Source organism: Rhinatrema bivittatum, chromosome 9 (genome assembly GCF_901001135.1).
Source record: "Rhinatrema bivittatum chromosome 9, aRhiBiv1.1, whole genome shotgun sequence".
Taxonomy (NCBI): domain Eukaryota; kingdom Metazoa; phylum Chordata; class Amphibia; order Gymnophiona; family Rhinatrematidae; genus Rhinatrema; species Rhinatrema bivittatum.
This window is the reverse complement of record NC_042623.1, coordinates 32,888,243-32,911,290: the sequence shown is the minus strand read 5'-3', so window position 1 is coordinate 32,911,290 and position 23,048 is coordinate 32,888,243. Positions and strand designations below refer to the sequence as shown.

The following is a 23,048-nucleotide window of genomic DNA, read 5'->3' as shown; positions in this document are numbered from 1 at the left end:
GCAGCAGACTGGAGAGAAAGCTACAGAATTCCTGGGCCTGCCTCCTTTATTTTTCCTTAGACTGTACGCGCTTGTACGTTAAGGGGAAACGCCCAAAAAAGACGACTTTAGAATTGCTCGCATGCCAACTTCCATGCGCGCATTTTAGGACTCCAAGACCTGCAAGTATGTGGGTGCCTCGTATTCCCTCTACGGGGGTGGAGGAATGGGGGTAGGTGTGCGTGTGTTTGTGGGGCTCAGTGGGGAAGGCTTGGTAGAGTATGTGTCAATAGGCTTACAGCGGGAAGTGGGGGCCAGACCGCGGGTACATGTAGTGCAAGAGTGAGGGGATTTTCCCGCTTACACTCTACAATTTGTCCTGCTCCCCTTTTCCTCTTCTCCCCCATGTGTGCGGGAATTGTTGTGCTGTAGGTGAGATGTTTATTTATTTATTTAACAGCTTTTTTATACCGATATTCGTGGGAACATCATATCGGTTTACATCAAACTAAGGGAGAAGATACATTTATTTATTTATTTATATAGGGCTTTTTTATACCGACACTCATGATACCAATCATATCGTATCGGTTTACAATAAACAGCGGTGCAATAACATTAACATCAACATGAGCAATAGGCGAAGAGAGAAAAAGTGAATGAAAGTTACAATAAAACAGGGGCACTTGAACTGGGAGGAGGGAAAGCCAGAGTCATGGCTAACATAGAAATAAATAATATTTAGTCTCAGAAATAAATAATATCTAGACATATACTTAGGACTATAATAATCACTTGTACTCAGGACTGAATATTATCAAATATATACATGATATCCTATACTTAGGGCTGTGGAATATCAAATGTTCCTGACTAAATAGTATTAGTTCATAAAACTCAGGACTGATTAATATAACGTCAGAAGCCATGTCAGTGATGGGGAACGTCGACTGGCGGACCAAGGTGAGTTGTAGCAGTTGGGGAGGTCATAGACATAAAACAAGGGGGGGGGGGGGGGGAACTGGAGAATAACGAAATAGGACAAGGGGGTAGTATGTAGGTGCAGCTGTGTGGTGGAGGTATGAAGAGGTAAGTGGGTGTCGAACAGGGTTTCCAGCAGTGTGCGTGGTGTAGGGGTTTGTGGAGGGGCTGTGTGTAAGGGTATGTTTGTGTGGTGTAAGGGGGGGGTAAGCTACCAGGGGGAAAGTAGGTTTGGATGGGAGCGGCTGAGTATTACAACTGGGTTTGTGGCAGTGTGCATTATTTTTCTTTTATTATTTATTTATTTTTATTTAAACTCTTAATATACCGATGCTCAAGACAAATATCTTATCGTACCGGTTTACAGCAAAACAAGGGATAACCAAGTAGAAGAAAGTTAAAAAAAAAAAGTTATATGGAAATATGCAGAGCACTGTGGTTGGTAGCGATGCCGTCACAGATACGAGGGGATTATTGTCATGACAGGGTTTATGGTAGTGTGGGTGGTTGTGGATGGTGTGGAGTGGTGGTGTGCAGCGGGAAGACTGTTGCAAGTGGCTTTCTGGTGGTATGTGTGGAGTGAGTGGCCGTAGGGGCTGCATGTGGGTGGAAGTACAGGGAGATGTGTTTCAGGAGATGTATTCTGTGGGATGTGGTGGTGGTGAATGGTGTTGGGTGGGGGCAGAGGTGTGTTTGTAGGTTGCATGCTTCGGGGATGTGGGGTGGGAGAGTGCAGGAGTATAGGCCCTCTCTTCTCATTCTTCTCTCCACTTTGTCTCCCTTCTTTCCTCCCTCCCGCCTGCACACTCTCTGCTCTCGTCTTCCCTCCCCCTTTTAACCATCTGACTTTTGGTTTTCCAGTTCTGATTGCAGGCTCCCTGCTTCCCCTCCCAGCAGCTGGCCTGTTCGAGATCCGGGGCTGGAGTCTCTGTTTTGTTTACGTGCCTGCTCTCCCCTTCTGGTCAGGTCACTGACGCGCTGGTGTTTGCTTCCAAGCTGTTGCAACACTCCTGCGTTTTTTGCACGGTCTCTGGGACGCACTCTGCACGCTTCTGCCACTGGAGCCTGCCCTCCCACGGTTGTTGCCAATCGTGCATGCAGTGGTGCGGGCGCATGCAGCGTTGGGCTGCAGTAATTACCCGGAGCCCCCGAATATTTTTATAACAGAGAGATATGTCTGTGGCAACCTCTGTATTAATCAAACAAAAGCAGTGCATGAGTTTAGGAAACTACCGCAGAGCAAGTGCAAGTCAGCTGGGTGTAAAAGTGAAGAGGCAAAATCAGCATAAACAAAAATGTGGGAGGGAGGAGATACTACAAAAATAAGGAGATGCTACTGGGGCACATGGGACACTGAGCAAGATGGACATCTGAGCCTCAAGCTCCTGATTCCCTCCCCTTTGCCCCACCTCTCCCCAACACCAAGTTTAATTTACCTTTATCTACATTAAACTGCTCCCCATAGGTCCAATGTAAAAAGGCGCACAGTCAAACTGTGGGGCCGATGCAATAAAGTGAGCCCAGCCTAGCGCACAGCTGGACACGTGTTTTGGATGTGCTAAACTAGCACCCGATGCAATAAGATTAGCACATCCAAAACGCACGCCCAAACAAACCCGTAGCCAATAGCACTCAGCACATGTAAATTCCATGTAGATGAGGCTATTAGCTATCATCCCCCAATACAGAAAATCGCTGGGCGCCCAACACACACTTTTTAATGCAGCAAATTTAACTCCAGCCCCGGAGCTGGCGTTAAGTCAATTAGCGAGTCAAGGGCTCAGGAGAAATTTTAAAAATACTGTCCTCTGTGGTTCCTCCTAATAGTATTGTTGCGACACTTAAACCTACTGCTTGCCATCTTTAAGAATAACCATATAATGTAATGGCTTGATGAAAAAAAATAATTTGGACACTCTACATGCACAACAGATACGCTCCAGGCCGATTTCCGCGTTATATTGGGTGAAATCACCCTGAAGTGGGATAAAACGGATGCTCATATTGAGCGCAGTTGCACAATTCTTCCCCAGCGCGTCCTTTTTAATGCAGCAGCTCATTTAAATATTGCACTGGGTGCAGAGGAGACGTGGCTGTGTACGCATTAGGGAAACGCACGTCTTATTGCATCGGTCTGTGTCTGCGTTCGGTTTTTCATAGTGTCAGCACACATTTTAACCCAGCAGGGAGGGGAGGGGAGGAGTTTATATGCATACAAGAAGTCTCCAGTCACCCACAACCACTCAAGCCCTCGGGCCCACATAGCAGGGGCAAGGCCAGTTCCCGGCAGCTGGCAGAGCCCTCTGCCTGGGGAGGACGAAAGATCCAACCTCTGGCACTACAGGAAAGGCAAGCACAGGGGCAGAAAAAAAGGCCGCCTTCCCCTCCGTTTCATGCACAGAAAATGTGTGCTTTGTACACACAAAGCACGTTTTCTGCATATGAAATATTTAAGTGCACAAAAATAATTTTCAGTATAGAAAACATTTTTGTGCACATAAATCATTTTATGTGCAGAAAACGTGCTCTGTGTGCACAAAGCATGTTTTCAGTGTATAAATCCTGACTATAGGTCCAGCACCTGAACTCCAGCTTCTAACCATTAGCCCTACAAACTTTAACTAGGAGTTAAGAACATAAGAAGCTACCATACTGGGTCAGATCTAGGGTCCATCAAGCCCAGTATCCACAGTGGCCAATTCAGGTTACAAGTACCTGGCAAGAACCCAAACCTTAAGTAGATCCCATGCAACTAATGCCAGTAATAGCAGTGGTTATTCCCTAAGTCAACTTGATTAATAGCAGTTAATGGACTTCTCCTCCAAGAACTTATCCAAACCCAGCTACATTAACTGCCCTAACCACATCCTCTGGCAACAAATTCCAAAGCTTAATTGTGTGTTGAGAGGAAAATAATTTTCTCTTATTTGTTTTAAATGTGCCTCTTGCTAATTCATGGAGTGCCCCCTAGTCCTTCTGTTATACAAGAGTAAATAACCGAGTCACATTTACCCGTTCTAGACCTCTCATGATGTTATAGACCACCGTTAAAGGCGGAGTCGCGGCTCCCGATACCCATCCGGGTGAAGGTTGCCTCTGTGACCCGGTTGCAGGAAGTGTCGGTGCCTTTTCTGGACGGGGTTTCTTCGATGGCGGCTCGGATGATGGCGAGGTCGAAGATTTTCCTTCCTCGATAGTTCGAGACTTGCGGTGTCGATGCCAATGTTTCTCTCTACGATCCCCTCGGTCCTGAGGGGGAGTAGAGGTAGTCTAAGGTCGAGACGTCGTCGACGCAGGACAGTCACCGGCCGGTGGCAGATACTGACGCGAAGTGGACATTGCCGGTTCAGACGACATCGATGCAATGGATGGCGTCGGAGTTTGAGAACGGAAGAGAATATCCATTTTCTCCATTCTGGCCTTGCGACCTTTTGGTGTCATTAAGGCACATTTGGTGTAAGTCAGGACATCATGCTCGCACCCGAGACACATTACACAGACTTTATGCGGGTCTGTTATGGACATGGTGCGAGTACAGTCCGGGCACCGACGGAACCCAAACGCCATGGCCTTTGAAAAATTTAGCCACAGTACGGTCGATGGCCAGTAGGCCGCGAGGGCCAAACTCGACGGGAATTGACCGAAAACGGGTAAAAACTTACCGGAGTACCACGGAGTCAAAAATTCGAAGGAGGGACCCTTGTGGAGTATGAAAATTTTTAGTAATTCCGTAAGGAAAATTCCTATCAGGAATCTCTGTGGAGCTCCTTAACCTGCGTGGCTACTGCTGCGCGGAATAAAGAAGACTGATGGGGGACCCCTGCTGGCTGCAGGCTTAGTGCCATGCTGGGCATGCCCAGTAGGTGCCAGTCAAAGTTCTAGAAACTTTGACAAAAGTGTTCCGTGATTGGGCTCCATCCTGTGATGTCACCCATATGTGAGGATACCATCCTGCTTGTCCTGTGAGAACAAGGACTCTTATGTTGCTGAAAATTGTCCCTATTCTGGGGGCTTATGTCATTATTTTGTTTGAATTTCAGGAGTCACTTTTCTGTCCCTCTTTATATATTGAAATTCACTCAGGGATATCTGATAAATCACTTCGTTTCAAGGCTATTAATAGACAAACTAGTTGTCATTACATTTCAGCTTTTAAGTATTGTAATTAGTCATGTCAACTAAAGGGTCATATTTAAAAGTTTTGTCCTTGTATGTGAAAGACCTGAACCATTCATTCAAAGACAAGAAAAGTTTGAATTATCTTAAACAAAAACAATGTGCTGATGTTTGTTACAAGAAACATTTGCCAATTGGAGAAAGGTGACTGAACTGGGAAGCACATTTTCTCTGTTGCTTCTGTAAATGAAGTTAGCATACATTTAAAGTCTCATTTATGTGGGCAAATTGAAAAGGGAACTTTGTACTAGATTAAATGAGCATTGCATCGCAACTGTTTGAAGAAGATGAGAAGTGGAGGTGTAGCCTAGTGGTTGGAGCAGTGGGCTAAGAACCAGGAGACCAGGGTTCGAGTCCTGCTGTTGCTCCTTGTGACCTTGCGCAAGTCACTTTACAAACTTACGGGCCGATACAGTAAGGGGCGGTAGAAAGAAGTGCATTAGTGCCCGGCGCACTCGCGCCGGGCACTAATGCACTAATGCACTAATGCACTAATGCAAGCCGCGTCCAACGCGCATCCATGAAGCGCAATCCATTTTACTGTATAGGCGCATACAGCGCCTATACAGTATCCTGGGTGCGCTGGCACCTGTCATTTCAAATGAAATTTGAAATGACAGGTACCAGGAAGTTGATGGCTCTCCTACAGTCCCAAAGCAACCCAATCCAAGCCCCAGCAGAGAAAGATGAAATTTCACAGTCCCAAACTTTCCCCCAGCCCCCGCTCACCTGCCCTGGCAGCGGCCACGCAAGCCCCCAGCAGCAGCAGTAGAAGGGCGGCAAGAGAGAGCGGCTTCAGCAGCCCCGCCGAAGATGAATACGTGCACGCCTGTAGTTCCAATATGGACGCTCAAGGCAGCGAAGGCGCATGCGCACACGTCGTGATCGGCTGGACGTCTGAGGTCACGGCGTGTGCACATGTGCCTTTGCTGCCTTGAGCGCCCATATCGGACCTACAGGCGTGCACGTATTCACTTTTTGCCGGCGGGGCTGCTGAAGCCGCTCTCTCTCGCCGCCCTTCTACTTCTACTGCTGCTGCTGAGGGCTTGCGTGGCCGCGACCAGGGCAGGTGAGCAGGGGCTGGGGAAAGTTTGGGACTGTGAAATTTCGTCTCTCTCTGCTTGGGTTTGGATTGGATTGGGTTGGTTTGGTTTGGGACTGGGCGGCTAAGTGCAAGAAGCATTTTTTTTTTTCTGTGGATTGGGTTGGTTTGGGACTGGGCGGCTACGTGTGAGAAGCATTTCTTTTTCTGTGGATTGGGTTGGTTTGGGACTGGGCGGCTAAGTGCGAGAAGCATTTCTTTTTCTGTGGATTGGGTTGGTTTGGGACTGGGCGGCTAAATGCGAGAAGCATTTCTTTTTCTGTGGATTGGGTTGGTTTGGGACTGGGCGGCTTTTGGTGGTAGAATCAGATAATTACATTCTTGTGAATACAGACAGTGCAATGGAATGTATGGGCTCATGCTGAGCCTTAAATACCAAGGTTAAAGCTTTAAATTGAATATGCTGAGCAACCAGTGAACCACACTAACGCAAGGGTCAGGGTAGGCGGTAAATTAGTAGGTTAAAGACGCGGCAAGATAGCAGGTTAAAAAGGCGATAGTCGGGGCGCACTTTACTGTATGGGAGGGAATAGCTAATCGGATCGTTTACATACATATACATGCCGCGGGCAGAAAGGGATACGCATCGAGTTAAAGAAGCGGTAAGGATCGGTAAAAACAGATAGTGAATCGCGGGTTAGACTTACGCGGCGAAATTGTGAGTACACAGGGGGTTAAGAAATGGGGTAACTGCGACCGCGCTTTACTGTATCAGCCTGTTAGATTGTAAACCCTCTGGGGATAGGGAAATACAGTACCTGAATGTAATCCAGTTTGAAGCGCTGAAAAAAGTGCGAAAAGCGGAATATATATCTAAATTAAAAAAAAAAAAAGAGAGAGAAGCACACTTTGTAGAACAGTGGTTCTCAACCTTTTTTCAGCCGGGACACACCTGACAGATGGTTCTCACATTCATGAACATGTGCCATCACAGGGCTAAATGTAACGATACATTTTGCATACTCAGGAACCCTCTCAACCCCCAACAATGGGTGCAGAGCAGAACTAGGGCATTACCCATACAACTCACCATACAAAAAAGATATTCTGGTTTGATCACATCTCAGTAAAAGCAAAATAAATTGCCTTTACTGGCAGGCACAATACCCCTCCTTATGAAAAGTCAGTAATTTACCACTAATGCATATCCTATTGAGAAAACACAACAAATAAGTTTGATACAAATGCCTACATGCTAGTAAAATACCTTACCTCGGTCACACACACAGAACTGACCTTCACTAAGTACAGAAAAAACACAAATTATAAATATGGAAACAAACTGGAATGGAAAACCAAAAAGCCACTCTGCATGCAATGCAAACCTGGAGAAATGGAAAGAGAAATATAGCACCTAACAGTACCAGGATCTACAATAATGCACACAAACTAATCTGCACAAAGTTACACCTGCATTATGGAACACACTCAAACAGTAACAACCCTATCTAAGAAATACAACTATTAAACCAGGCCCTAAACACTAATACACCCCGTGTTAGGAAAACAGAACAAGCCAAGCTGCTATAGATCCCCACACAGAAATAATTGTAAAGCTATACTAATAAATGTTACAAAACAGCTGATGAACAGAACATCCAACAATTAAAAACTCATAAAATTATAAAACAAATTGGCCAAATATCAATAAACTATTTCAAAACAGCAGACATATCACATAATACCCAATAAATAAAAGGTTAGTCAATCAAGAAAAATAAACTTAAAAGGCCACCTTTAATTACCCGCTCCAGCAACTCTTCTACTCCTTTCCCTTGCAGGCCGATAGCACTCACCAGAAGCAACAGTGGCTGCTGAAGCTCTGTCCTCACAGTCCTCTTCCTTAGGGCCCACAACCAGTCACTCACACACAGTCTCTGTCTCACACACACACATACCAGTCACCTCCCTGACCAGTCGCTGTCTCACACACGCCAGTCACCTCCCTGACCAGTCGCTGTCTCTCACACAGAAATACATCACCTCGCTGAGCAGTCTCTCACTCTCTTACAAAAACACGCCACCTCTGACCAGTCTCCCTCTCAATCACACACAAATGCTCTTGCTCCCATTCTACCACACACAAAGCTGCCACCCAGGCACCCATTTGACCACACACACACACACAAAACTGCCACCCAGGCACCCCATTCGACCACACACACACAAAGCTGCCACCCAGGCACCCCATTCGACCACACAGACACACACAAAGCTGCTACCCAGGCACCCCATTCGACCACACACACACACAAAGCTGCCACCCAGGCACCTATTCTACCACACACACAAAGCTGCCATTCAGGCACCCAGGCACCCATTCTATCACACATACATAAAGTTGCCACTCACATACCCACACAAGCAAGTTTCCTCTCTCACATGGAGCCTCTTCTCATTGTTTGGCCCAATAAGTCTGGCCTCTGCTCTTCAGCCGCCGCTGGCCTGGCCTCCAGCGGCGGCATGTAGCATTACTCTGCTATTAACTGCATTGGCCCACTGGGGGCTGATCAATCCCCTGATAGACCATTCCGCCCCTGAGAAGGGGAGCATACCTGGGGCACGGGGATGCTGGGCACCGCAACACACCTGCCGGTGCTTGGCGACACACTAGTGTGTCTCGACACCGGTTGAGAATCGCTGTTATAGAACACTACCTAATAAAATATCATCTCTTGGAAGACTTGCATTGTTTCTCTATTGATCAAATTCTTAAAGATCCAAGAAGGGGGAGACTGTTGATGCCACCTACTTCCTGCAGAGCAGCGCTGGATTTTTTGTAACAGACTCCGTTACTTCCCATAGCCTAAATCTTGATGTCAATTTTTCGTTGACAAATTGACAATGATAGGTTAACTGTATTGGCCTGTAAGTGAGCTGGGACCTCCCCAGACACCTCCATCCCCAAATAATTGAGCCACCACCTCTGCTAGTAAACCATTTTAGGCCTTGCCATCTAACCCCTATTATACTTCTGAGGGAATTCTGTGCTTCTGTGGAGCGCAGAATTTCCCTCCAGCACAAAATTTCCATTTCCTGTGCATAACTTGGAGAAGGCCCATTTACACTTATTGGATTTAGGAATCGCTCAACACAAGATTGGCCTAAGCGATGAACATCAGAAACATACATAATCATAAAATTAACGAAATGAGACAAGGTTAAAACAGAAAAACAGACATAAAATCATAGAATTCTTCAGTCTCAAATTAAAATAAAATTAAAATGAAAAAAAAGAGAATAAAAAAATGTACAAGATAAAAGAAAACTAAAATTTAACCACAAGCCCATCCCGCTTGTGACGAAAATGAAGACTCTGGCGGCCATGAGCGGAGCCCATCCCGCTCACGGAAAAGATAGAGCAGGCTCCGGTGAGAGTGAGTCTATGTGGAGAAGTGTGTGTGTGTGTGTGTGTACATGAGGGTGCATGTGCCAGAGAAGGGAGCCTATGTGAGGAGATTGGGGTGGGTGTGTGTGTGGGGGGGGGGGGGGGGGGGATGAGAGTGAAAAGGAGCGTGTGTGTGTGTGAGAGAGAGAGAGCGAGAGAGATTGAGGGGACAGAGGTAGCCTGTGTGAGGGGCAGTCCTGAGAGGGAGGGGGGGTCAAACTCGGAGTGGAGATATATAGTGGAAGGTAGAGGGGAGAGATAGTGGAGATTGCCCTCTCAGGCCCCAACTCCTCCAAAGTGAAAGGAGACTTGCCAGGGGAGAAGAGAGAGAAGGTGAAAGACACTTATGGTCTACTTCTAGGGAAATTCTGATCAAAATATTTAAAACACTGCATCTTTAAGTAACTTTTTTCTGTATTACATTTTAAATTACTTAAAGATTAATATGTATATTGTGTTATTTTGACCATATAAAATAGACCCCTGGAGTACTATAATTTCTTTCACCAACATTCCACAATAAGGTACCTTTAAGAACTCAAGCCTTTTGCAGAAACTCTACAGTGCCGCAATAAATATTTTATTTTATAATCTCTAGGAATCATGATTTGGAAGAGTTTTATTCCCTGATGCAGATTTCCAAACAAACAGGACCCATGTTGGATGCAAGAGCTCTCCTTGGACTGTTTTGAAAAAAACTTTGTATTTGGATAAAAGATTGTGAAATATGGGGTGATAATATTCCTTTTTACAAAATTCCATAAATCATATGGACACTACTGCAAAGTAAAAAGAATATTAAAATAAGCATATTAATGTGACTCAAGGCAAATGATTAATTCCACTGGAGGCAAATTGTCATACCAAGTTCCTTTTTGGGACCATAAGTGATGTAACATTACTATAAGGCCGTATAAATGCTAGATAATATAAACTTTTTTATTTCAAGCATTTCTAGTGATATTGCTATGGGGTATTCTGTTTTGAGACTTCAACTGATGCAAATCCTGCACGAATCTGACAAAGGCTGTATAAAATTAAAGTACTTTTTAACATTGTCATGATAAGCCCCAATCACACTGGAGTAAACCCTAACAGTCAGTTTTGAGACTGGACTCAAAAGTAGAAGGTATTTATGGAATAAGAGAAGGGACCTATGGCCTTCTTCTCTCAACAGATGGCAAACTTCCTCCATTAAAAGCCATAAATGTATTCATTTCTAGAAGCCAGGAGGATTTGAGAAACCTCATTTAAAAAAAAAAAACCTAAATGATAGAATTCTATCTCCTTTAACATTCAGGCCATGAGAGCTAGGGAGTGGATGTTATTACAGAGCAACGACCCCTGACTTTGCATGATTAAATTTGGGGAAAATAACCTGGCTGGTTTCTTGAGGGATTAATTCCTGCAGAGCTGTAAACCAAATCTTTCTTGGCCAAATATGGGCTGTGAGCATCAATACAACTACTACTACTTGACATATGCAACACTGTACAGATACACATAAGAAACGACGGAGATTACAATCGAGTCAAGACAATGGTACATGACAAAGAAGAATGTACAGGAAATGTATTTACCATACGGAAGTGGGTAAGATAATCAATAAAAATTGTTTACTCTTAAAAGCAGCCTCAAAGGGCTAAATATTGTTTGCTTTTGTAGGTGTCTGTGTTTTTGCCAGGGATTTTTCGACCCTGAGAGACATGTGGTCAGCTATTAGCTGATACTAGTCAAGGAGTTTCAACATTTCAGGAGTTAAAAGAAAAGTATCAACTGAGTAATAAGGATTTCTATGCTTACTTGCAACTTTGTCACTATATTGACTCAGTACTGCAAGAAAATAAGGATTGCTTTTTGGCAGGTTAATTTTGAAAAAGAGGTAATTTGACCAAGCTCAAAGGCCGGGATACTTTCTAAATTTTATAGGAACATGGTGGGAGAGTTGAGCTTGGATCCCCGTTCTGAAATAATGGCTAAATGGTCTAGACCTGGACACTCCTCTGCAGGAAGCTGATTTGCACTTTGTAAAGGGAAGATTGGTACAGATGGCTGAAAGTGCTGACCTGCGAGAGATGCTACTCAAAATACTACACAGGCTATATTTTTCTCTCAAGAGCCTACAAAGACCACACCATTCCAGCCAAGAAGTGTTTAAAATATGCAGCAGAGGGTATTTTTTCCTATTGTTTTTGGTCCTGTCCGTTTATTCAGCAATTTTGGAAGGAGGTATTTGCAGGATGCCCAGTACTGGTGGATGTAAGGTTGGGCTTGTTAGATATTTTGGATGATTATGAGATAGCAGATGCAAATTTGCTAGTGTTTGTACAGAAAGCAAGTCCAATGATAAAAAAAAAAGTATAATTTATTGCAATGGATAAGCAGTAGTTAGTTATGGAAAAAATAACTGTGCTCAAAAGTTATTACAAGGCAACATCTGAAATTTATGAAGATTTGGGATCCATACCTGAAATCAATTTCTACTAGCATCCACAGTCTGACTGTTAAAGCATTAAGTGTATAAGGGCCATCTTTTTTGGACCAGTTAGGGTGGAGGAGGAACGAGCTAAAGGTGTTTTGATGGGATCATATGTGCTCATTTGATGTGGCTATTATTGTGCATTATAGTGGTAATAATGGTTAAGCTTTGTTAAGTCCTTCTGCTCAATAAACAGATTTTTCTTACAAGCAGCCTCAAAACCCATCTTTCTTCATTGCATTCAAAATTTGGTTGCATGACTTAATCTTCCTTCAGCGCTGCTGGCCATGTCACCCTCTTCTCAAGTCATTACTTTGGCTCCCCATCTGCTTCCGCATATATTTCAGTCAAGCTTCTCTTACTGGACTACAAATGCATTCACTCTGCAGCATTTCATTACCTATTTTCTTTTCCCTCTCCGTACACCCTCTCTCATTAATTCTGTTCCCAGGGCAAGTTGCTCTTATCTGTGCCTTTTCCCTCTACTGCCAATTCTCTGCTTTCCACCTCGCTGTGCTGTATATGCCTGAATAGACTACTTGAGTAGATGCACCATGCTCCTCTCCTCTGGATATATTCGGAAGTAGACAAAAAACTAACTTTCAGTAGAAGACCCGCAAGGAGCAAGCTCTCAGGTCTCTTCTGAGTTTTATCAAGGTTTTCACTACTAGGAGTATCAAAGCATACTAAAATAGTAAATGAGAGCAGATAAACATCCAAAACAGTTCACCCAATTTGCCCAGCAAGTAGCCTGGGTAGCAACTGCCGATCCATGCAGGTTATTCCCTGTGCGTTCTGTTAAGGGTGGTAGCTGCTACTCCGTGCAGGTTGCCTTCACCATCTATCTTTTCCAGGAAGGCATTTCCATGTATCCACCATCCTTTCCATGAAGAAATATTGCTTGACATAGTTGCTGGGTCTACAATCTTAAGAGTTTCAAATCATGACCCCCTAGTTCTACAGCTTCCTTTCCATCAGGAAAGGTTAGATTCTTGTGCATCGTTTACATCTTTAGGATATTTAAATGTCTATATCATACCCCCCCCCCCCCCCCTTCTCTAGGATATACACATTTAGCTTTTCCAGTCTTCCTCTCTCATAAGTCTTTCGGTGCAGACCCGACACCATTTTGGTTGCCTTTTGTCTGAACTGCTTCCATCCTATCTCTATCCTTTTTGAGATACAGTCTCAAGAGTTAAAATACAATATTTATTTATTTTTTTTTTATTTTTTTTTATATATATACTGACATTCGATCTCAATCGAGATATCACATTAGTTTACATTCAGGTACTGTAGGTATTTCTCTATCCCCAGAGGGCTTACAATCTAAGTTTTTGTACCTGAGGCAATGGAGGGTAAAGTGACTTGCCCAAGGTCACAAGGAGCAACAGTAGGACTCGAACCCTGGTGTCCTGGTTCATAGCCCCCTGCTCTAACCACTAGGCTACTCCTCCTCCAATACTCCAGGTGAGGCCTCCCCAAAGACCTGTAAAGGAGAATTACCACCTTTTTTCCTGCTGGTTAAAATATGCCCCTCCCCCCTTCAAAAAGCATAGGGGTCTGCAGATCTGTCTCCTGATCCCTTTTCTGGAGCATCATACTTACAGGTATCCTCTTTCTTCCATACTATTTTTGTTACTTTCCTTTTTTACATCTTTCCCTTCTCCCCCTCTTTCACCCCACCATCCTCCTCTACCTATCATTTCACTATTGTTATTGTTTTCTTCTTTTGCAACTATGTATAATTTATCTGATTGTTGTTTTGATTCTGTAAACCGTTGTGATGGCTAAACCGAATGACGGTATATAAAAACCGAATAAATAAATAAATAAATAAATAGATTTAATCCTGTAGCCTGCTCTGAATGTTGTAGAGCAATGATGGCGAACTCTGGTCCTCGAATGCCACAAACAGGCCAGGTTTTCAGGATACAATGAAGGCGGTGCATGCAAATCTCTCTCACTCGTATTCATTGTAAATATCCTGAAAACCTGGCCTGTTTGTGGCATTCGAGGATTGGCGTTCTCCATCACTGTTGTAGAGTATAGTTATCATGGTATACATATCTACATGTGCTGGACTTGCCCAAGAATTAGGACTGTTTATTCAATATATATAACCAGCAAAATATTTACTACTATAAACTTTATGATTGTTCTCTCTGCAGAATTACACTTGGTAGGCTGGTGGGAAGGACTTAGGTTCACGTCTAACCTAAAAAAGCTGATTTCTCAGATGCTTTTAGCAGCTCAGTTTACCACTGCAGTCTATTGGTAATCTACTCCCAATATTTCTTATTGGCATAGCCAGCTCTTTGAAATGGCACATATTTAAAAAATGGACATATTTGATCAAGAAAGAATAAGAACCATTTTGTTTGGAGAAAAATCTGAGTAAACAGAGTTGCTTACCTGTAATTGGTGTTTTCCTAGGTCAGCAGGATGTTAGTCCTCACACATGAGTGACATCATCAAATGGAACCCAGCACGGAACACTTATGCTAACATTTCTAGAAACTTTGGCACACTGAGCATGCTTAGCATGCCACTATCCACGTGTCCACACGGGGTCCCTCTTGTCTCGTAACATAGAATTACAAAAATAAAATAAACATAGGAGAAACCCAACTCCAAGGGGTGGCAGGCGAGTTTCGTGAGGACTAAGATCCTGCTGTCCTAGGAGAATACCTGTTACAGGTAAGCAACTTTTCTTTCTCCTTTTACAAGCAGGATATTGGTCCTTACACATGGGTGAATCCTTAGCTACAGGCTGCTCCCTAGCATCAAATCAAATCAACAGTCACCTAACCAGGTGCCAACCGGCACAACAACACAGGTGCTGTTGGTAAAAGAGGGGAGACAGCCTGAACTCTAACAATGGGCCGTAGGTAGGAAGAGTTGGGTTTTTACAGCTGAAAGATTCCGGAGGACCGTCTGCCAAAACTGATACCCCGGTCATCCTTGTCCAGACAGTAGTGAGCGGCGAAAGTGTGGAGGGAACGCCATGTCGCAGCCTTACAGATCTTGTCCACGGGGACTGCTCTCAAGTGGGCCACTGAAGTTGCCATGGCTCAAACAGAATGAGCCTTGACATGGCCCTCAAGATGCAGTCCCACCTGAGAATAGCAGCAGGAGATGCAATCCGCCAGCCAGCTGGATACCATCTGGTTAGTCATCGCAATTCGCAATCTATTTTTATCAAAAGAGATGAAGAGTTGCATGGACTGCCTGTGGCCTGCTGTCTGCTCCAGGTAGACGGCTATGGCTCTCTTGCAATCCAAGCTGTGCAGAGCCCGTTCACCCTGGTGCGAATGAGGCTTGGGAGAAAAGGCAGGAAGGACAATTGACTGGTTAAGATGGAAATCAGTCACTATCTTAGGCAGGAATTTGGGGTGAGTACACAGAACCACCCTATCATGAAAGAATTTTGTGTAAGGTGAGTACGTCACCAAAGCCCAAAGCTCGCTGACCTTGCGCGCTGAAGTGACCGCAACCAAAAACATGACCTTCCTGGTCAGGTACTTCAGGTCACAGGAGCACAGTGGCTCGAAAGGAGTCTTCATAAGCTGGGCCAATACCACATTGGGGACATAGAAGGAGGCCGCAGGGGAGGCTTCAACTGAATCAAGCCATGCATAAAGCGCCCCACTATGGGTTGCAAGGAGATGGGTGAGCAGTCCACACCATGGTGGTAAGCCACTATTGAACTCAGGTGCACCCTGATAGAGTTGATCTTTAAGCCCCATCCGAAAGGTGCAGAAGGTAATCCAGAAGTTTTGAGGTGGAGAAGGAGAATGGATCCAAGCCACGACTCGCACACCACATTGCAAACCTCCTCCACTTCAGGCCATAAGAGTTCTTAGTGGAAGGTTTCCTGGAAGCTACTAGGACCAGAGACACATTGTCCAACAGGTCAAAGGGCTGTAGAATTAGCCTCTCAGCATCCAGGAATTTAGAGACCACGCCCTGAGGTTGGGTTGGCACAGCTTGACCTGATTCTGCATGACAAAGTTGGGGGAGGTCACCAGACCAAACGGGTCCCTGATAGAGAGATCCCGCAGAAGCGGGAACTAGATCTATCTCGGCCATTCCTTAAAAAATGTCGTGTATGGGAACAGCCACCACCTCCTTGGGGGCATCAACAAACTGGAGTACCTCCAGCATCTTGTACCTGGCATCCTCTTCTGTCAGAAGCTGAAACAGAATAGCCTCAGTCATGGCACAGACAAAGCCCGCAAATGTCAGATCCTCAGGTGGAGACCAGCACCATTCCTCTGGATGGGACAGGTCTGTGGGAAGGTCCCCCAAGTCATCAGAGGAAGACTCTGAGGAATCCTCTCCCCACAGGTCATAAGATATATCTTCCTCACTAAGATCACCCAGAGACACCAGTGGGGGCCTCCTGCCCAGGCCCCTCAGCTTGGATACCGGGAGCATAGAGGGCATCAAAATCCCTGAGGGACAGGGAACCAGACCTGGTAATGCCGGTCGCGGTACCAAGGACCCCCCAACAGTGCCATGGGCTGCGCCAGTTCATCCTCAGAGGAACCCATAATGAGAACTGCACTGGAGGGAGGAGGCAACAGTGGCCGTTTGGGTATCGAAGGACCCCCGGACACCGGGCAGTGGCCGTATAGGCAGGACACAGAGGAGGACATCAAGGCACTCCAGCAGCGGTGCCAACACTGAGGATGCAGGCTCCGGCACTGGTGGGGCCAGTGGCTCGATGCCCTGTAGGACTCGGACCACCACCAGTTGCACCCTTTGTTCCACTCCTTTTGAAAAGCTGCTTAAGACAGGACAGGAGGAGGAGGTGAGGCATCACCAGATCTCCCTCGGGGCTCCGAGGGAGATCGGTGTCCTGCACTGGCATCGGTGGAGAATGTCTGGCATTCCCGGGTTCAATGCTTCCTCTCTACAGGGTTGCTTCGGGGGCATCACAATGGGCACCGGTGCCATGTGAGGACAGCAACCAGTGACTATGCTTTCGGGACTTCCCTTAGTGCTCGGCCCGGTCTTTCCCCGGTTGCTGAGGGTAATGGAGACGATTGACGTCCTGGAGCACGAAGACTCTGATGACTGCCGATCCCCGGCCCCTCTTTCCTTAGAGGACCCCGGTGGGGGAGTAGACAGTGAAGGCTCGGTGTCCATAGGCTCTCAGCGGCCTTTCGGAGTCTACGCCCCCGATGCCGGAGTTGAGGGTTCAGATTTCTTGGAACAGATGAGCTTCTTCATCTTGTCTACATAGCCGTGACGGCCTTTTGGGGGGGTCATCTGGTCAAAAAACAACACCCCCTGATGTCATGCAATGCCCCCAGGCAGAGGATATAAACCTCATGCAGATCTGTGAAGGACATGGTCCGCAGATACTGGGGGAAACAACAAAACCCCAACGCCATTACAAAAAAGACCCGGCGAGCGGTCGATGACCAGCGGCCACCGAGCAAGGGAAACCACTGGGAATCGACCGCACAGAAGGCAGAAAAGCTTACCGTGCCGCCGACCTAACTAAGCCAGTAGGAAGAAGAAGGACCCGACGCAGGAAGAGTTGGAACCGACCAGGAATACTTTGAAAAATATTTATTTATAGCTTTTTTATACCGGTATTAGTGGTTACATCATACCGGTTTACATCAGAACTGCAGGTAGAAAATACATCAAACAGGTACTGTGGATGGGACTACAGAGAAGAGGAAGATAAGAAGTTGAGGCTGGCAAGCAAGAACAGCAAACTGTATAAGATAACAGGTGAACAATGTAAACAATGTAAAAATAACTTTAGACATAGGTTCAGGTCAGGTACTGATGCAGGATAGGGTCAGCAGTGCAGGGGGAGGACTAGTCTGGGTAAGCCTGCTTAAAGAGCAGAGCTCCACAACTGCGAGACGATAGCTCTGTGGAAAAGAAGAGACTGTAGAGGGACCCCGCATGGATGTGAGGATAGTAGCATGCTGAGCATGCTCAGTGTGCCAGTCATAAGTTTTCCATGCCGAGCTCCATCTGAAGATGTCACCCATGTGTGAGGACTAACATCCTGCTTGTCCTAGGAGAATGATTATTTTCTCAATTGTACTAATATGTGAGCTCTTGCTTTATGTAATTATCTTTTGCTGCCACACCCAACTATAGTGGTTCAATCTTTTTGTTTATCAGCATTGCCAACATGGCATACAGTCTCTGCTTTTGTCAGTCTATATTTATTAGAAATAAAAAGTTAAAAATGTTCCTAGTATTGCTTTGTTTTAAAGAAATAAAATAATTTGTATTTACAAACACACAAAACAAGTGCTGTTCTGGCACTTAACGTTGGAAACATTTGAGAATAGCAATGTACTTCCATTCAAAAATTTTAATTGAAAGGAAACAAAATACTATAAAAATAACCCTGCAGTCCTTTAAAATTATAGACTACGCTTTGCAGATCCCTAATTACAAGTTTTAGTCTCTGAATGTCTCTATAAATAGCAGATGACTGGTGTTCTCAGAACTGGACTTCTCTCTGTTAGTCTATTAAAACCATGCCACCAAGAGTTAATAATGTAAATCCCCTCACCAGGGGAATAGTAATCAGTTTTCTCATGTCTCCCGGCAGATTAAAGCTTTTCAAATACCAAAAGAGGTGATCATCTCTCCTTATTACAAGACAGAGGGAGGAACAATAGGCTTTTTTTTCCTTTACACTTCTCCCCTTTTATATCCTCCAAGTCCAGCTACACCCGTCAGCACTATTTGCTGGCTGACAGATGCAAAAGCATCTGCCTTCATCTCTGCCCTCCTATGGGTCTAAGTACACCAACTCTGTAGCAATCCTGGGCCTAACTGGCCCCAGCAGATAAGGGATCTGAACCTTTATCCCCTGCACTGCAGTGCTGCAGCCTGAGCCAGCTGGTCTGTGTCCTATTAAATATGGAAATCTTTCAGTCATTTTAAACTGAGGCACATCATTCTGCTTCAGGCAGAGGAAGCAAAGTGTCCTACTGACCGGCAGGCATGTTCAAGCTGCCCATATCCAAATTATTTCAAGCAAGAAAAAAAAAAAGGGGGGGGGGAATGCTTTATAAGCTCTCTTCATCCATTCTCTACCTCATGCACTTGTAACTGTGAGCACTGTGAACTGTCCTTTGGCTGGCACTCTTTACCTTCACTCTGTATCTCCATTACCCTTTGTCCCTAGCGCCTTGTGGGATAGTGCTATATCAACTTCTCTACTACCTTTTATTCTTGCTCACTCTCTGAGAGTGATTGAAAAATGCCTTTTTCTTCCCCAAAGTGTGTATATGTATATACTTAAGTCTTTTTTTGTCATCTAATGATTTTAGGATTGTGTTGCAGGCATTAGTCATATCCAAGTTGGACTACTGTAACTCGCTATATTTGAAGCTGCCACTTACAACTTCTGTAACCCCTGTGATGGTTAAACTCGTATTAATTTCAGAAACCATATCCTAAATTTCTATTTCAAGAGGAATATTGCCCAAAGATGGTTTGTTTTTTTTCAGGATTTCCTACATAGGGGATTTATCAGGGTGATCTCTCTTACTCCTCTTCTTCATATCTCCAGTAGATGGATTCCTTCCAGGGCCCACATAAATCTTCTCTCCCCCCCTATCTTCTTCTTCCTCTCAAGATGGCTGGAAATCATCCTCTCCTTGGATCTTGATGATCACAGGGAACCTCTCCATTATATTGAAGAGTAAGTTAAATAAGCTTAAGAGAGTCCAAGTGATTGGGCACTCCAAACTTAAATAAATTCCCATCCACATAAAAGAGCTCCATGGAGGCTTTATGTTAATAGAAAAACCAGAGAATAGTCAAAACTGTCTCTGCAAAAATCAGAGGAATCCACACAGCAAAATGGTGATCTGGCTTTATGAACCAGAGGGGCACCTTCACTGCAAGCTTCCACATGGGGGAGCTGCAAACCCACTTGGTTACTATTGTGTCTCTCCCCACACCAATGGAATATTCTTCTAGCAATATATTAGTAGGGGACTAACAGAATCCCTACACATTGAAAGCACTTCAGACAGAGCAGCATGCTGCTGCCTGCTTTTTGACAGGTTCACCCTTAAAAGATCATATAACCATATAACTTTTCAAAATAATTGTGGAGAGGAGGGGTGCTAAATTGAATACAAATTACCTTTAACTGGTCATAGTGAATGAGATTGCTCAATACTGGGGGTCCTCAAGCACTCACTGCACCCACAGAGCTGGCATCTATGCAAATACAGTAACTCTGGTACTGTGTGAACTGCACTGGCTGCCTACTCAATGGCAGATCCATTTTAAAATCCTCATATTGATCCATAAGGCGCTAAGTGGGAATGTTCCTATTTTATTTATTTTTTATATACCGACATTTGATCAGAGATATCAAATTCGGTTCACAGTAAACAATAGATGAAATAAGACAAGGGCATCTAATTTCTTACAAGAAAACTTAGTAACATTATTAACGCAATAGTGGGCTAAGGTCTTACAACATGAATTGAATTGGAGTTAAAGAGGGTAACTTGGAAATTTAAAGAATAGAATGGAGAAGTTAACAACATCATGAGGGTAACATTGCACGTAGGGGAAAAAATTAAACTACTTACTTGTTTAAATGTTGTGCTGAAAATGTATGGACCCCCACACGTTCTTTGAGATCAGCCAGGCACAATTTATTGGATGTGCCATCTAGTCACCTAAGTAGGCTCTCAATCTCGAAATAGGAGGTTGTGTGTGGCAGGATCGCTGTTGTGAAATTATCTGACAGTTTCTTTGAGAGCTACAATTTGCAGCCGCACTTTTAGGAAACAACTGAAGGCTTCATTATTTAATCAGACTTTAGGCTTTATTTTTTAGTCAGGCTTTCGGATTAACAATAGCTTTATTATTTATTTATTTGAAAAATATTTATATCCCTCATCATCTGAAGTCCTGGGCAGGTAACAACGCTCATATGCATAATAAACTGCACTGAATTAACAATAAATGACAGCTTACACTGCATCACATACTGACAAAACCAAAATGAAAGGCAACCATCTGCAAACCAAAGACGCCTGCTCCTTGGATCAAAACACGCAGACCCCCTAAAGCGTTTTTCTGTAAAACCCCATCAAAGTTAAACTCTAACATGAGTTTTAACTAACAGTTTTGTGTGGAGCCTCTGTTTCCTTAATGCTGTATAGGGGGGAGACGGTCACACGATGCTGTGAACAGTGTAGGATGTGATGCTACTTTGCTCAAGGTGCAACTCTTCTCTATCCTGTCCCACTGTCAAAAATCAAGACACTGAAGCATTGAGTATGTAAACTAAGCTTAAGCTGCATATCCCACAAACAATTTGAAAAGGATCGCACAAAAAAAAAAAAAAGATAAAGGGAAGATGGGGACCCCAAGACGACATGGACTCAGGCTGAAAATGAATATGGGCCCTTGAATCTGTTGGCAGTGTCGGACTTAACAGCAACAGTTAAAGCTCTAAATTGTTAGGGCCTCATTTACCAAGTATTTTTTCCATAGACACATAATGAGAGAAAAGCCTTCGTAAAGCAGGCCCTAAGTTTGACAAAATCTATGATAAAGTAGAGGAAGTTACCTCTACCGTCATGGCGTTTGGAAAATGGGCGTCTAAGATGGAGCAAAAAGTTTTTCAGCTTGCAGGATGATCTACAGGGAGCCCCGGGAGAGCTGATGAATTTGAAAGCGGCAATGCTGAAAGCTGAAGAGATGCTTGAGGACTTGGAAAAAGGATTGCAGAACAGTTTTCAGTTTGCAGGCAACCTGGAGAGTCCAGAAAACAAGGAGCTTCCGGGGTTTTTGGAAACATGGCTCCTGAAAGAACTGGGCCTGGTGATTCAGTGGCTGCCTGAAGTTTGAACGAGCGTATATATTAGGTCAAAAGAAGAATTCAATGGGAAAGTGATTACCCTTATTATGAATTTTCCACACAAGACTGCACGCCTACAAGCTGCACATAGTGAAAAACAACTGAGATAAGACAACAAAAATTGTTAGTGTTTCAAGATTATTCAGCCCGACTCTCCACAGCACAGCAAGAATTTGCGTCTGCACAACCTAAAGATCTGCTGAGCACTGTTTTATCCAGCAAAACTGTGGCTGGTTCATAATGGGGAAGTTAGGTGGTTCATGGCAGTAAGAGGTGCAGAACTTTGTCTCACAGTTGGAAATGGCAGCTGAGAACTAGAAAGATCCCAGAAGGCAGTAGCCCAGTACAGTGTGTAAAAGAGGGTCTGCTTATGCTAACTTTTGCCAACTTAACTTCCCTTACCTTTTGTGCCTTTCCTCTCATTTTTTGGATTTAAATACAGACCAGTGTGGGACTCCTGAAACATCCTGATAACTATGGGTATCTGCCTTAAGTTTCAAGTGGGCATGATTTTCTTTCTGTATCTTGCTTTTTGGCTACAACTCCTTAGCATCCATTCAATACCCCTCCTTCCTCATCCTCAAACCCATTCTACAGTCACATGAACATAAGAAATTGCCATGCTGGGTCAGACCAAGGTTCCATCAAGCCCAGCATCCTGTTTCCAACAGAGGCCAAACCAGGCCAGAAGAACCTGGCAATTATACAAACACTAACAATATCCCATGGTACTGATGCAATTAATAGCAGTGGCTATTCCCGAAGTAAACTTGATTAATAGCAGTTAAGGGACTTCTCCTCCAAGAACTTATCCAAACGTTTTTTGAATCCAGCTACACTAACTGCCCTAACCACATCATCTGGCAACAAATTCCAGAGCTTAATTGTGCATTGAGTGAAAAAGAATTTTCTCCGATTAGTCTTAAATGTGCTACTTGCTAACTTCATGGAATGCTCCCTAGTCCTTCTATTATTTCGAAAGTGTAAATAACAGATTCACATCCACTCATTCAAGACCTCTTATGATCTTAAAGACCTCTATATCATATCCCCCCTCAGC

The 23,048-nt window shown here is 44.4% G+C and overlaps 1 protein-coding gene across 5 annotated transcripts in view; it reads right to left on the bottom strand.

The window, feature by feature from the left end:
• The window catches only part of PPP6R2 (protein phosphatase 6 regulatory subunit 2), a 399,948-nt gene that overhangs the window by 269,679 nt on the left and 107,221 nt on the right, over positions 1–23,048 (bottom strand). The gene's annotated exons all lie outside the window — the stretch shown is intronic.